The sequence below is a fragment of the Pseudophryne corroboree genome, chromosome 7 (assembly GCF_028390025.1).
Source record: "Pseudophryne corroboree isolate aPseCor3 chromosome 7, aPseCor3.hap2, whole genome shotgun sequence".
NCBI classification, from domain to species: domain Eukaryota; kingdom Metazoa; phylum Chordata; class Amphibia; order Anura; family Myobatrachidae; genus Pseudophryne; species Pseudophryne corroboree.
The window spans coordinates 24,521,319-24,538,751 of NC_086450.1; the positions used below are offsets into that span (position 1 = coordinate 24,521,319).

Genomic DNA, 17,433 nt, shown 5'->3' on the forward strand with positions numbered 1-17,433 from the left:
TAAATGTTGAAGAGAGAGAGTACTGGCCGGTCTGGGGACAGTGACCCTTATATACACAACATACAGTGTACTACAAAGGGCCCTACAATCTTATTGTTCATTGGACACAGGAATGTCTCTCTGCACTGTAACAAAAGGTCATAGGTGGATTTGAACAGGTGGGCTGTGGCTATTACAAACTGCTCAGGTGGGAGGGAATCGCCGGATTCCCGCCGCATGGATAATGAACTGCAAATATGAGAAATGTCCAGAAACTACTAATGGGCATAACTATATGCAGGAGAGATTAATCTTTACCTAACCAACACCGGATTGTTGCTGTTAAAATACTCTTCGGCTAGGTACCAGACACCACTGTTCAACCTTAATCAGACCCTTTGTACCACGTAAAGAGGGATTCCCAAGTTCGTGAACAAGTCACATTAAACAAACTTACAGTTATCATTAAGGGGAACATTACCTATAAAACATACTATTTGGTTTTATTATTTAACGATTGAGTCGCCCGCTAGACGCACACGAACTCTACCGTAAATGCACATACCATGCGCTCGAGCGCACGCCCAAAGGGGCGCCGTCACGCAACTGCGAATATGTGCACGCACGCCAGAGAAAGTGCATGTGCAGCGGGCAAGCGCATAAGGTGAATATATGGCAACGTGTAGCATGATATTTTTCCGACTTTGACAGTCCACCCTTTGGCAGTCACCAATAACTGCCACTTCCTAAAACAGTTCAAAAAGAGAAAAATATATGTCATATGTAAATACATTTCTATGATTGGGTAAGGGAGAAGAGAGGAAGGTGGGAAAAAGGTATGACCTAGTGAGATAGTAGAAGCATGTGTGTATGAATCCATGTTTGAGGGGTCATGTATCATCGTGCCGTACGTGTTTTAAATCAAGCTTCGAGATATTGCGAAGTATACATTTGAATTCCTTCTTATCCCGTATCCAGGGTCTGTGGATGGGCTGTCAAACTTTACCGAGCTCTTTTCGGCTTTTGGTTGTAACAAAAATGGGGGAGCACATTTTAGTTGATGATACATGAATGGGGGGATATGTGAGTGCTGATATCTGTGCCTATATTCCCTATTGACTATGTGTGTCATTACCTGAAGGTTGTAGAAATGAAGATAAGAAGCAATTATGGTAAATGCAGTCATAAACTATGTGAGTTTAATATACATTTGCCGATTGAGGTCTTGTCTTGTGTCTTGTCTCGATGTACATGTTGACTGTAGTCTCCTGATGCTTTTGCTATAAATGGCGGCAAAAGTTTTTCCATTGTCCAGAAAGTTACAGTCACTAAAATATTTGGGGCTATCGTAAAATTTAAAGTCACTAGGGAAAATGGGGCTTGTAGCATAGTTCATCAATGGTCTGTATAAAAGAGGTTGTCAAATTCTTCTTCCAAGCGGATGTCTTTGTACCTTGGAGGAAAACAAAGGAGAAACGGGTGAAAGAAACGGACCGTGGAATCACATTTTCATCACAACATTGTCTCTATCATTGGGTCATAAATCAAATTAGTTGTTGTTAGTACAGTGTCCTCGCTCCTCAGGCTCATCACTCTAGTACTACCTTTACACTTCGTTAAAGCCCGAACGCATCTAAATATCAGTCCGACCAATATGACGACTCCTAGAATACACAAAAGAAATTTCCCTACATCCATAATAATACCTTGGGCCCATTCTCCTAAGCCCGAGAACCAATTTCGTGGGTTCAACCATGACACCCAACTGGTCAGCTCATTACCCATAGCAGCGAGTGTGAGATTGTGTTTCCTTCGAAACTCCCATTTTAATTGTAAAATGTCATCCATCTTTTGGTCTATGACCTCGGCTGGGTCCTCTGTGCTGTTTGTAATGTACGTGCAGCACTTTATTCCATATTGAGTCGCTAGGGTAACACAATACCTGCCTGTCACAGCTGTGAGGTAATTGAGAATCATCCTATGCTGAACCAGTTCTGTTTTGTAGGCTTGTAACTCTTTCCCAGTGTACCTGAATGTGTCGTCATACATTTCGGTGATATTGTCTAATAAATTTGCAAGCGCAGATATATATTTATAATTTATCACTCCTCTGGCGGTACGAGTGATATCTAACGCGAGTAGGAATTAAATCCCGGTGGATTCATGGATCAGATCAGAGGCCGAGTGCTCTGTCCTCTCTATCAGGTGCCTTTTAACGATGTGCTCGTAATGAGTGTGAGTATAAGGAGCTTGGGCACTGCGGTGAATATCTTTCATTTTGTTATGGGTTACAGTCATTACTTCAGGCAGTACTTTTCCAATATAACACAATCCCTCTGAGTTTGGGGCAAGCCACTTATACGCCTTCCTCCCGCATATGAAATATGCATCATCGGGGAGAACATATGGGACGGAGTATGACATTATCATGTTACAAATTTTCCATGTGAAATCTCCTAACCCTAACTCTCCCATCTGTTTAGTACACGTGTCTGTTTGTACGATATGTGCACAGTATCCTGGTGATACTTCTCTGACTCGCATGGTCCTACTTCCTAAGGTGTACCTATACCGAAAGAATTTCCTATGGTCGGCTATCTGGCGCATAAGTTCTGTGTCTATGGGCATTCTGTCGGCTCTGTATGAAAAGGTCATGGTTTGATTACTCCATGACACTTCCCAATTTCCCGGCTTTCGGGGATTGGAAATGTTAAAGCACACCAAGGACCTATCCACATGATATTGGTGGAGCTTCAAACTAGGAGGACTAGAGATATTAAACCTCTTGTCCACCGGCCTCCCACCACTTAGCTCAAGTACCTCTCCTACAGTTAAAGGGAATGGTATTAGTCCTGATTTGCTATGACCTTGAGGTACTTGAGAGCATACCCAACAGTCTGTCTGGTTTAACACTTTACCCACTAGGGAGTGATAGTCACTCAATGGATGCCGGTCCATGTGGACATTAAAACTGGACTGACATTTCTTGATGCACCCATCCTCAACTATATTGTCACAATGCCTACAGATGCAGTTCTCGTCAGCTAACAATCCTTCACAATTTCTTCTATTATCAATGCTACCAGATCGTTTTCTGATACTCGCCTTTACTCTGAGATTATGTTGTTCTTGGAAATTTACGCCTCCATCCTGGCCATCAGAACCCATTCCAGATCCTTCCTCGACTTACATGGTACTCTCACCGAAACAGACTGCTCTGGTCAACATCATGGTTAACAGGAAAATCCGTATCACAGTCTCTTGGGGCAAGTCCATCTTAGAGGAGTAAAAGGAGAAAAATGAGAAAGGGGAAAGGGAATAGGAGGGAGGTGGGAACTGGAGAAAATAACAAATGGGAAAAAGAAATCTGGCTCGACAAGCTTCTGGTCTTATTATCCTCAGCGCTCAGGTGTCGTCTCAATCTTCCCTGAACAGACACTCTAGTGATACAACCTCTACCGTCTGTTCTTTGTCACGCAACCTCTCTGGGTCGGCAACCTTTTTACAATGAGACGAATGAACCCAAGTCTCTCTCTCGGCAACCTTCAAAGGCAACCTGAGCGTAGAAAATTCCGTATCATTACATAATCCCCAGGTTCAATGTCATGACAATTACTGTCTGGCAAATCAGGAATCACCAACTTTAGATTATCATTCTGATTCCTCAATTGCTTACTCATCTTAACCAAGTACTTTACGGTTACTTCATTGTTACATTTCAAATCATCCTGGGGGTTAATCATAACATGGGGTTGTCGACCAAACAGAATTTCAAAAGGAGACAGGTTAAGAGGGGACCTGGGAGTGGTTCTGATGCTGTATAATACGATTGGCAAAGCTTCAGGCCATAACAGTCCTGTTTCAGTCATTACCTTGCTCAATTTATTTTTAATAGTGCTGTTAATTCTTTCCACCTTCGCACTCGCCTGGGGGCGGTACGGAGTGTGCAGCTTACTATTAATTCCCATCAACTTACACATTGTTTGAAAGACTTCATCTGTAAAATGGGTACCCCTATCACTCTCAATGATTCTAGGGATACCGTACCTACACACAAATTCCTGCACAATTTTCTTTGCAGTAAATACAGCGGTATTTGTGGCCGCGGGAAATGCTTCGACCCAATTTGAGAATACATCAATACAGACCAAAACATACTTTAAATTTCTACAAGGTGGTAATTGTATGAAATCAATCTGTATTACCTGGAAAGGGCCATCTGTCGGAGGGATATGGGATGGCTCTGTCGGTATTGCCTTTCCGATATTCTTCCTCAAGCAGGTGAGACATGTCATTGCTCTTTTACCCGCATGGGAGGAAAATCCTGGGGTGCACCAATAAGCTCTTACTAGCTTACACATTCCTTCTTTGCCTAGATGAGTCAGCCCGTGTGCTGCTTCCGCTAGACTTGGAAGGTATGCTCTGGGTGCCACTGGTTTACCATGTCCATCTGTCCAGAGTCCTGAGGACTTCTGGCCATATCCTTTTGACCTCCAAACTGCCTTTTCCTGCGGGGAACACAAATTTTGCATTTCACACAATTTCTGTGTGTTTACAGTATTAAATACCATCAGTTGTGTGATGTCTGTCTGTCTGGGGGTACCTGTCTGCTGATTTAGCAGCTTCGTCTGCTCGGCTGTTACCAAGTGATACCGGGTCTTGGCTATATGTGTGAGCTTTACACTTGATAACAGCCACTCTGTCGGGTTCCTGTATCGCTGTTAGAAGTCTTTTGATGTGGGCTGCATGCGCTACGGGTGTGCCAGCTGCCGTCATGAAATTTCTGAGGCGCCATAGGGCTCCGAAATCATGGACTACTCCGAAGGCGTACCTAGAATCTGTGTAAATATTGGCTGAGTTGCCCTTAGCCAATTCACATGCTCTGGTTAGGGCAACCAGTTCAGCAACTTGTGCTGAGTGTGGTGTGCCTAGCGGTTCTGCTTCTATGGTACCTTGGTCATCTACGACTGCGTATCCAGTACACAAGTCTCCCGAGTCCGTCTGTCTGTGACAACTACCGTCAGTGTAGAAAGTAAAATCTACATCTTCCAGTGGGTTGTCACTGATGTCAGGCCTTGCCGTGAAATTTTGGGTCAAATATTCCATAAAATCATGCGTGTCATCCCCTGTATTAAATCCTCCTTCACCATCACTCTCATCCTTCACCCTTTGTGCCTTTCCAGGCACACCTGGGAGATACGTTGCAGGATTTAATGCATTGCATCTCCTTATGGTGATGTTTACGGGGGCCATCAATGCCAATTCCCATCTTGTAAACCGCGCTGATGAGACGTGTCTGGTTTGGGCCGAATTCAGTAAGGCTGACACTGCATGTGGTGTATGAATTGTGAGGTTGTGTCCTAGCACTACATCTTCGCTTTTTGTAACTAGCAATGCTATCGCTGCAACACTTCGCAAACATGTGGGGAGGGATCGCGCTACCGTATCTAGCTGAGCGCTGTAGTAAGCTACCGGCCTGCTGGCATCACCATGCTTCTGGGTTAAGACACCTGCTCCGCACCCAGCACTCTCTGTTCCGTACAGCTCAAAGGGTTTCCCATAGTCTGGCATACCCAATGCCGGTGCCTGCGTTAGGCACTGTTTAAGTTTCTCAAATGCCATCTCAGATTCGTCTGTATGCAAAATCCGATCAGGTTTACTTGATGAAACCATCTCCTGCAAAGGTAAGGCCAGTATGGAAAAACCTGGGATCCAGTTACGGCAATACCCACACATTCTTAAAAATGTTCTAATCTGTTGCTGGGTTTGTGGCAGGGTCATGTCACGAATTGCTTGAATTCTATCAGCGGTGAGGTGTCTCAGTCCTTGTGTTAGACAGTGTCCCAAATACCTCACATGGGTCTGGCATAATTGTAACTTGTCCTTGGAAACCTTGTGTCCTGTGTCTGAAAGATGAAACAGGAGTTGTTTCGTATCTCTCAGGGACGCTTCCAGTGAATCTGAACACAGTAGTAAATCATCCACATACTGTATCAATACTGATCCACTCTCTGGTTAGAAAGACTGTAAACAATCATGCAGGGCCTGTGAGAAGATACTTGGACTGTCTATGAAACCTTGTGGTAAGTGAGTCCAAGTGTACTGAACTCCTCTGTATGTGAATGCGAATAAGTATTGACTGTCAGGGTGCAGAGGTACCGAGAAGAAAGCGGAGCAGAGGTCAATCACAGTGAAAAATTTGGCAGTGGGAGGGATTTGCATAAGGATGACAGCTGGATTTGGCACTACAGGGAATTGACTTTCAACTATTTTGTTGATCCCTCTTAGATCCTGCACTAATCTGTAACCCCTCCCCCCACTCTTTTTAATAGGGAAGATGGGACTATTGGCAGTGCTGGACATCCTTACCAGAATGCCCTGTTGTAGCAAGCGCTCTATTACAGGGTAAACTCCTAACTCCACCTCTGGTTTCAGAGGGTATTGTGGGATTTTTGGAGCTATCCTACCATCTTTTACTTGCACAACTACTGGGGCTACATTTGCCATCAATCCAGTGTCTTGTCCGTCCTTGGTCCAAAGTGATTCCGGTATCTGGGAAATCATTTCTTCTACCTTGGACGGACACCTATTTACAACAACAGTGTGTGACATTAATCTTGTTGGGGAGTCTAGCATATCCTGCGCTTCCTGAGCGTGGTTTTCGGGTATGTCCAAGAACACACCTTCAGGAGTACAGTATATGACGCATCCCATTTTGCACAGTAAATCTCTCCCTAGGAGATTAGTCAGAGCCGATGCAGCCAGCAGAAAAGAATGCTTGGTATGCAAAGGCCCTATCGTAATCTCTGCTGGTTTGCTTAAAGGGTATTGTCGCACTACTCCTGTTACTCCCATGGCTGGAATTGTTTTACCAGTGGTTCTCATGCCCACGGTCGAATTTATCACTGACTTGGCCGCCCCCGTATCTACAAGGAAATTTAGAGATTTACCAGCTACATCAATTGGGACCTCAGGTTCATTTCCAAGACTCGCAATTAATTTCACTGGCTGCAGATTACAGGTGTGGCCCCACCCCTATGGTGTGTGGTGACCTCCCTGCATTGCAGTGGCAGCTATCACCTGTGAAGGGGGTGAATGGGTATTATCAGAGACTTGCCAGTCTCTTTTTGGGGGATACCTTCTTGTTTCCCCTGCGTGTGGCTCATAACTCCGTCTCTGCGGTCCTTGATCCCAATTTCGTGTGTCATGTCGTTGTCTAGGGTTTTTATGTGCATTATGTGAGTTACTGGTGCAGTTACGTGCAAAATGTCCTTCCCTGTTACAATTGTAACATTTTACCACATGCGGCTTACCACCAGGGGTCTGTGATCGGGACTGAGGCGGCCTTGTTGTAAGGGCTTGGATATTTATAGCCATCAGTCTATCACTCTGTGACTCCCTGCGTCTTGTGATGTTCCTGTCGTGCCCAACAGCAGTCTCTCTTAAGGCGGCCACCGACATACCTCTCCAGTTAGGTTGAGTGGTTTGTACTCTACTCCTTAATACCTCCTTTAAACCGTCCATCAAGACGGACACCGCTACCTCTCTATGGTGTATATTTGCCTCAATGTCCACGATCCCAGTATATTTAGCCATTTCCTCCAGTGCCCTGTGGAAATAGTCAGGGGCAGTTTCCCCTTCCATTTGTTTGATGGAAAATATTTTGTTCCATTTTACCACAGCTGGGAAGTATATTCCCAACTGCAGATTGATTCTGGTTACATTGTCTTGATTATATTCATCCGTAAGGGGTACCTCCTCATCTAATTTACAGTCAGCTATGAACTTTACAGGGTCAATACTAGAGGGCAGACATGCCCGCAGTAGTGTCCGCCAATCTTTGTTGTTAGGTTCAGTAGAGTTACCTAAGTCCTTAATGAACCTCTGACATGCGGCTAAATCTTTTCTGGGATCAGGAAATTCAGACAAAATTGTTCTTAATTCTGCTCGGGACCAGGGACAGTGCATGGCAATATTCCTAATGGGTGTGGCTCCACTTGTGTCAGTCTTCCCATTGGGGACCGCTATTACTCTAACAGGGTTAAGATTAATTACTTCACTCTGGTTTGATTCTACAGCGTGTGGTGCAATAGTTTCAGCATATTGTACAGTGCCGTACTTACCTTGAGACACAACCTCACCTGTCCCTGAGCTATGGGCCTTTGATACCACTCTTACTGGTTGGGCGGTGCCCACTGGAGTATCGCTTATGGTGGCCGCTAGAGAGAGAGCTGAAATCGTAGTGGGCTCATCTTCCTGGTCGCATTCCTGGGGGAAGTTTAAAATAGGATACAACTTGCATGGGTTAGCGTTAGTATCAACATTTGCATTAACTTTTTTCTTAATCTTATCACTACTAAATTGATTAAGTGCACCCTTATCGTACACCCGCATGCCATTCTCTGTAGCCACTTTGTCCCCTAATATATATGGTGGTGGTGCCGTTGCTATCAGATTTCTACCAGGATTTGAATTTGCTTTCTGAGCTAATTCCTGTTGTATTTCACTTTCCTGTTGCCATATCTGTAAACAATCATAATGTCTAATCCTCTGCTTTGCAGATTTTATTAGACCTATCCTTTTTCGTAGGTTCTGCAATACCTCAGGGTTCAAACTGCCTACCCGGGGAAACTGCTCCCCATCATCCTCTGTCATTCGTTCCCATTCTTTGCATAATACCTGTGTGTGTGATCCGTATTTTTCACACATTATATACCGTGCGGACCCTTTGGGCCAGCAACTACCAACGTGAACCCTTGTTGGACGTCCCTTCTTTGAACAACTGGCCCCCATCGTTTGCAGATATTGCTGTCTTAGCTAATTCTTACAAACAGACCAAATTGCCCGCGGTAAGGCGACGGTGAAAGTTCAACTAGTGCCTTCACTCACTTCTGCTTTTTGTAACCTCTATTTACTGGGGCGCGTGGGAGTATGCTACCCTCCCCAGTAAGTATTGGTTGTTAGAGATTTCCTGATTGAACAGTGAAACTCCCTTAAAATAACAAAAACCTACACAAATCACGTTAGAATGTACAAATAGCGTTTATGATCCCACAGTAAAATTTTAATGGGTATCAAGGTAACAAACTAATACACACAATGACGTGCGGTCCAGTCGCACTGCGCATGAATAACTTAATATTTATACGCTTTACGACCAATGGAATCGGTTGTTTAGGCTGCGAAACCTTCAGCCGGAGCTCAACTTGACTATATGGGTGCTACGCAAAACCCCTCAGGCTGCGCTTAAACCTTCGCAGTCCTTTTGTCTGCGAATACTACTTGCTCCTTTTACCTTGTATAATGTTAACGCGGGCAAGCCAGTCCCACGCCACCAAGTGTCCACTCACCTGATGTGGTCTCCGACGGGATCCCGATTTGTGGGTTCACAAAAAATAATACCTTTATTTCCACACTCACTCCTACTCACTCATATACACTGATCTTTCTGTACAGAAATTCCTTTCATACAGGCAGTAGTTCAATCCCTGAGTATTGCAATAGAAAAAGGTTCTCTTTTAACTAATACTTTTTTTTGGAAAACTGAACAAACCTGTGCTATTATCAGGTGGCTATACTATACCGCCCACACTAAACAAGGTTATTGTGTGATTTGAGTCTCAGTGGGCGTATCCGTACGCTCCGTTGCGTAAACACGCCACGTGCGTATGGCTTTGCGTCACGTACGTGATTTCGCACGTTGTCCGAGACACGTATGCGCAAAGTTCAGATATGCCCACAGCGACACAACTAACACGCTTCTATCAATGTAAACGATGTTCAACTGTAATCGCTTACCGTACACCACACAGTATTTGCTATGCTGTGTGCGTGTCCTTTACAATTATTCCCTTAAAAATTATCCTATTTAATCTCAACTAAATAGCACCAGATTTCCTCAGCACGTGTCTAATAATCAATTCTAATGGCAACAAGAGAGTGAGCTGCAACAATGTAGATGTGTGCGTGCGTGCGTGTGTGTGTACGAAAAAAACAGAAAAAAACAGTTTTATAAGATAATAGGGTATTGTTCTTACCTCCGGTTCCGGATTCCACCAGCACTCCTACAACGTAGCGAAACAGACGCTTATCTAGCCAGCACTACTGCCTTCCCGCCCTTGCTGGCAGATAACGTTTGTTTTCGTTAGTGCGGATATGTGGAGGACGGACGAGCCCTCAATTGATAATGCCGATTGATTACCTTATAACCTTCACTATATACAGGTAAGAGACTCAGTACGCAATTGGCGTACGGAGTACCGTAAGGGTACGCAGTTAGCGTAGCATACGCTCGGCCGTGATCGAGACGCACATGCGACACGCTCGCTCACAGCTTAATGCGTGGTGTCGAGCACGCTATAGGCGGTCGACTACCGTAATGCTACGCTACCAGTGTAGCGGACGCTCGAGACCACGAGGGGAACACGAGCGGCGCAGACGCTCACGGGATGACACTCAGTAAACCTTGAATGTAACACACAGAAAGGATACTCTTATGCTGTAAACCTTGTACTGAAATACTGTAGCGATGTAACGCTGCTTAACCTTGTTAAGGTTAAAGCTGCTTGAGCGATCGAGACGCTCCGATTACCCACAGTAATGTAATGAACACACGATGCTTTACTAAGGTTCCAAAACCTTTACTAGCAAGCTTCTGGTTATATCGAAAAGGGGAAACAGTTGACAAGTCATACACTACAAGCTAATATATAATTCTAACAGAATATCTAGACAGAAATATACACAATAGTAAACGATCACAAATACAAATACATAGACTAAGAATGAATGGCTAACATTACACGGGTAACAAAATGGCCACAGAGAAACATACCATACGGGGAACACTCGCAAGCGCAACCGGAATCCAGTCCTCCAATTATCAGAGATAAATGTTGAAGAGAGAGAGTACTGGCCGGTCTGGGGACAGTGACCCTTATATACACAACATACAGTGTACTACAAAGGGCCCTACAATCTTATTGTTCATTGGACACAGGAATGTCTCTCTGCACTGTAACAAAAGGTCATAGGTGGATTTGAACAGGTGGGCTGTGGCTATTACAAATTGCTCAGGTGGGAGGGAATTGCCAGATTCCCGCCGCATGGATAATGAACTGCAAATATGAGAAATGTCCAGAAACTACTAATGGGCATAACTATATGCAGGAGCGATTAATCTTTACCTAACCAACATCGGATTGTTGCTGTTAAAATACTCTTCGGTTAGGTACCAGACACCACTGTTCAACCTTAATCAGACCCTTTGTACCACGTAAAGAGGTATTCCCAAGTCCGTGAACAAGTCACATTAAACAAACTTACAGTTATCATTAAGGGGAACATTACCTATAAAACATACTATTTGGTTTTATTATTTAACGATTGAGTCGCCCGCTAGACGCACACGAACTCTACCGTAAATGCACATACCATGCGCTCGAGCGCACGCCCGTAGAGGCGCCGTCACGCAACTGCGAATATGTGCACGCACGCCAGAGAAAGTGCATGTGCAGCGGGCAAGCGCATAAGGTGAATATATGGCAACGTGTAGCATGATATTTTTCCGACTTTGACAGTGTCTTCCTGGTGATTGGGCATTTTATTTCCCAAATGCAGTAAAGCTCTGTGCTGTAAATGGCACTTTTTAGCTGCATGTAGTTATTGCTACACCAATACTATACCAGTATGTTTACTAGCAGAATATAATGGATGTAGCAGCAAATTGAGGATCATAAATGCTCCATGACTGTCTAGTTTAAGATAAGGAGCAAAGGTCACATAAATACAATAATTGCCATTGGTGACTGACAGTACTGAAGCATGAAGAGCCCGATTACCAGGGAAAATAGGTGTTTTCTTCCATGATGGAGCTTTGTTTTACCCTATCCAATAAAGCTTAGGTTTTCAAACTCGGTCCTCAAGACCCCAACCAGTGCATGTTTTCCAGGTCTTCACAGAACCACTAGTGAAATAATTAACTTCACCTGTGGTTCTTATATGTCAGTTAGTAATGAATACACCTGTGATCCTGTTGGGTTACCTGGAAAATGTGACCCGTGTGGGATGACTGAGTTTGAAAACCATTCGCAATAAAGGGTTAATGGTAACACTGATCTCACTACTGAGAAAACCTGTTGTTGTTCTGAATATTTTTTAAAACATGCTTTGTTTTTTTGCAAAAATAATATATATCAAGTATATATATACAGGCGCAAAAAATGAGTGGTTTTTTCCTAGCTGCTGTGATTGGAGAAAGTCAATCTCCAGAACAAGGAAAACAATAGAAGTGAATTACAGCGCTAATACAACTGATGCTAATGATATATAAATGTATTCATTAAAACAGACTGATGTTCAAAATATATATAAAATTATAAAAATTGCTCTTAAACCAATTTATGGACATATAGTAGACTCCTCAGCAATGACCTTATCTAGGCAAAAGTCCATATGGTAATGTTTGGACAACAGGTCTAATTTTCAACAAGACCAGTTTAATTAGTTACCCATCAGGTGTTCCAATGCATGGATCCGGATCAAGGTCTCTTAACCATTGGACGCGACTCAAGACAGCTTCATCAGGCTCTTCACCCAGGACCACCCATCTTCATGCTATTTGCGAACCAGGATCCCGAATTCAACTTGGTCTAAGGAAGGAAAGCTTTCCAGGATTCATTTACAAGCGGAACACAGTGTGCTGGACATTGAGGTGTCAGATAAAAACGAACTGTGAACCAGAGTCCATTCCACTGATAAGGACCTTGATCCGGATCCATGCATTGGAACACCTGATGGGTAACTAATTAAACTGGTCTTGGTGAAAATTAGACCTGTTGTCCAAACATTACCATATGGACTTTTGCCTAGATAAGGTCATTGCTGAGGAGTCTACTATATGTCCATAAATTGGTTTAAGAGCAATTTTTATAATTTTATATATATTTTGAACATCAGTCTGTTTTAATGAATAAATTTATATATCATTAGCATCAGTTGTATTAGCGCTGTAATTCACTTCTAATGCTTTGTTTTTTTATTGGACCAAAGTATCTTCCATTGTTTCTGTTAAAAAAAAAAATATTTTTATGTATTACCTTATTTATTTATTTGACGCAGTCAGTCCCACGCACCAGAATTTAGTGGTTGTTTTTTTATTTCCAGAAAGCCTAGGCGATTCTCAAGCCGCTGTTGGCAAAAACAGTGCCTCAAGTGAGTAGTAACCTAGATTATAATCCCTTCTCATTTCAAAATTACACTATTTTAAGGGTTCATTTATATTGAAGTGGTGGAGACTGGAGCATTACCACATATTTCCCCCTAATATAAGCTATAAAAGGAGATGTGAATGAGTGATCAAGGATCTCTGACAATGCCTCAAAGTAACTGTTACTCTGCATTTGATGATATCTAAATGCTCATTCTTTCCCATTGTAGGTACTTCTGCTGTTGCGGCACGTGGAAGTTATGGCCAACATGGTAAGTACACAGGAGGATAACAGGGGTTGGCCACACTACAGGCCAGTGGGGTACTGCAGCTCATTACCACAGCACAACAGTAGTGTCAGGGATGTTCTAGAGTTGGTGCCATCTCCTTAGATTGCCTTTAGGGAGATTTATAGTGTTTTGGCAAGTTAGGGACTTTACATTCATGGCATGAAGCCATTACACAGTGAGAGCCAAAATAATAGGGGCTGCGGTATGCAGCGTCACTTTTCTTCCCAGTCCCCATACTAATAAGAATGATAACTGCACCAGTTCATTCCAATGTTACACATACAGCAAAACTATATTCATAATCAGTACTTACACGTCATCTATCTACAACATAATATTTCCCCTCCCCCGTTCCCCATGTTACTGGAGATAAGAATGTATTCAGTAACAATCACTGACGGATTTCCCACTAGGGACCTGAGGTCTGGTGGGCGCCACCTGCTAGGAATGACATAACAGGCCACTACCCCTTCACATGTCATTTATTCATTGGCAGAGGCAGTCTGGGGAACAGGGCTCACTGTGTCTGGACCTATTCTATTACAAGCTAGCCCCCTGACAGTCATTTACTTGTTTCTTAGGTACCCTTTTACCTGTCCCCCTCCTCTTTCCTGTTACTTACCTCCCTCTTCTTTCAACTCCTCTCCAAACTCAGTCCCGCCCCACCCCACCTGCATTTGCAGACCCCCCTCCCCCATGCTGGTTCCTCTTTCCTGCTCTCCCTTCTCATCTCCAAATTTCCACATTTAGGAGGATTTGGAGCTATGACGGGAGAGCAGGAAAGGGGAACCAACCCCCTCCCCCATTCTGGTTCATTTTTCCTGCTCTCTCCATTCTCTCTCCAAACTTCCCCACATGTATTAAGCCTGGAGAAGTGATAAAAAAAGTGATAATGCAGTGATAAGTGCAAGGTGATAACACATCAGCCAGTCAGCTCCTAACTGGCATGTTTCAAATCCATAATAATTGGCTGGTGCATTATGACTTTCCACTTATCACTGCTTTATCACTTCTTTATCCATTCTCCAGGTTAATACATCTGCCCCATTGTTAGATATCCTTTTATAAACTGTGATGAGGTTACTTGAATAAAATTAGCATGCTCTGTAACATCTAAACAACATTCTAGCAGTTTCATACTGGTACATAGAAGGGGAAATGCAATGGTAGGGGTCCACTAAAGGAGGTGTGGTCAGCTGATTGAAGGGGTGTGACAGAGTATCACAATGCCTGCCCTTATAAAACAGAGAGCAATGCAGTGACAGCCATATAAGAGAAAGCAATGCAGTGATGGCAATATCATACAGACAGCAATGCAATGGTACCATATAATATAGAGCAATGCAAGGGGCTGTAATAATATAAAACAGTGACTGCCAAATACAGACAAAGCAAACACTCCCTCACTTAAGTCTTTATTTACCAGTTTATTTCTCTCTGAAGTCCTGCGGTCCAGGGGGTTCCACTTTGGTTAACTTAGTCATCCTGTTAAAAAAAAGGGGGGAAAAAGCATCAATTATACAGCAAGTTTATTCCCACAGGCTGAGGTCAGACCATGGTCTAGATGCACAGTATTATGCAGCGGCTTTTGCCAGCTACCAGTTCTCTGCAGAGTTGGCCCTGAAATTTAAAAAAACACAACTGGTTTTAAACTTAATATTGATGCTGTTTTGAATTTCAGGGTAGAACCTGTTGCGAATAAGCAGTTTACATAAACCCCCCATATGTTTATTCTGTATAGTCAGGTAGTGTTGTATTCCTTTTTTGCTTTAGATTGCAATACTGCTCTGTTGTGCTTTGTGCATCTTATATAGCATATTTTTTATCACTACTCTTTTCTTCTTTGTCTAGCTTACCATCTGCGTCCTCCGTGCAGGAAAGGTATTTAGATTATTATAACATATATTATAGAATACAGATAAAGCATATCTACATATCTATGTACACATGTTGTGATTAAGCATCAGATATAGTTTAAACTTTTTATTACTATTCTTTTCCTCTGCGTAGTATAACATCTGATGCCGCCCTGCCAGGGAGGTATGTATATCATTATTACATATCATATTATAGAATATAGAAAAAGCATAGCTGCATATCTATGCACAAATGGTATGCTTGAGCATCAGATATAGGTGTACATTTTTATTATTATTATTCTTTTCCTCTATGTCTAGTACACCATCTGCATCTTCCGAGGAGAGGTATGTATATCATTATAACATATCATATTATAGAATATAGAAAAAAACATATCTACGTCTGTAAGTGAAAATGTGTTTGTGCATCCAATAAAGTTGAAACTTTTTATTATTATTATTCTTTTCCTCTGTATAGTACAATGTCTGATGCCGCCCTGCCGGAGAGGTATGTATATCGTTATAACATACCATATTATAGAATATAAAAAAAAGTGTTTCTTCTTATCTATGTAGAAATGTTGTGCATCAATAGTTTAAACTTTTTATTATTCTTTACCTCTATGTTTAGTACACCATCTGCGTCCTCCGAGCTGGAGAGGTATGTATATCATTATAACAGGTTGTATTACAGAATATAGAAAAGGTATATCTATGTATCTGTGTACAAATGTGATTAAGCATCAGATATAGTTTAAACTTTTTATTATTATTATTCTTTTAGATTGTTTAGGTTAATACCTGATGCCACCCTGCCGGAGAGGTATGTATATCATTATAACATATCATATTATAGAATATAGAAAAAGCGTATCTGCTAATCTATGTGCAAATTATATGCTTGAGCATCAGATCTAGTTGTAACTTTGTATTATTCTTTATCTTTTAGGATAATATCTGAGGCCGCCCTGCCGGAGAGGTATGTATATCATTTTAACATTCCATATTATATAATATTAAAAAAGTATTTCTACTTATCTATGCATAAAAGTTGCACTTGTGCATCAAATAAAGTTTAAACTGTTTATTATTATTCTTTTCCTCTATCTCTAGTACACCATCTGCATTCTCTGAGCAGGAGAGGTATGTATATCATTATAATATATCGTCTAATAGAATATAGAAAAAGCATATATATGTAGCTATGCACAAATGTGATTCAGCATCAGATATAGTTCAAACTTTTTATTATTGTTATTCTTTTCCTATGTGTAGTACAACATCTGATGCTGTCCTGCCGGAGAGGTATGTATATCATTATAATATATCGTATTAAAGAATATACAAAAGGCGCATCTGCAAATCTATGCACAAATATTATGCTTAAGCATCAGATATAGTTGTAACTTTTTATTATTATTATTCTTTTCCTCTATGTCTAGTACACCATCTGCATCCTCCGAGCAGGAGAGGTATGTATATAATAACATACATTATAGAAAATAGAAAAATCGTATCTACATATATATGTGCAAATGTGCTTGTGCATCAGATAGTTTAAACATTTGATAATTATTCTTCTTTTCCTCTGTTTAGTATAACATTTTATGCTGCCCTGCCAGACATGTAAGTATACCACTATATTATATCATAGAATATAGTAAAGTGTATCTACATATCAATGTACAAATGTGCTTGTGCTTCAGATATAGGTTAAACTTTATATTATTATTCTTTTCCTCTGTGTAGCCCACCATCTGCGTCATCTGTGCAGGAGGGGTATGTATACCATTATAACATATCATATTATAGAATATAGATCAAGTGTATCTACATATATATGTGAGAATGTTGTGTTTGTGCATCAGATATAGTTTAAACATTTGATAATTATTATTCTGTTCCTCTGTATAGTATAACATCTGACGCTGCCCAGACGGAGAGGTATGTATATTATTATAACTTTATATTATAGAATATAGAAAAAGCTACAGCTAATATAGCAATACATCAAGTATAAAATGTTACCCTTAGAAATGAAAATATGCCCCCCTCACTGATTATGATCAGAATGAACATGCCCCCACATACTGCAGAC

General features: G+C 41.8%; 1 long non-coding RNA gene across 1 annotated transcript; it reads left to right on the forward strand.

Annotated features, from left to right (window-relative positions):
* Positions 1-15,484: 15,484 nt before the first annotated feature.
* Positions 15,485-16,314, forward strand: LOC134943296 (uncharacterized). The gene is made up of 6 exons (XR_010181450.1): positions 15,485-15,516; positions 15,654-15,680; positions 15,814-15,843; positions 15,967-15,996; positions 16,120-16,158; positions 16,285-16,314. It is a non-coding gene; the product is annotated as an uncharacterized LOC134943296 (long non-coding RNA).
* The last annotated feature ends 1,119 nt before the right edge of the window (positions 16,315-17,433 follow it).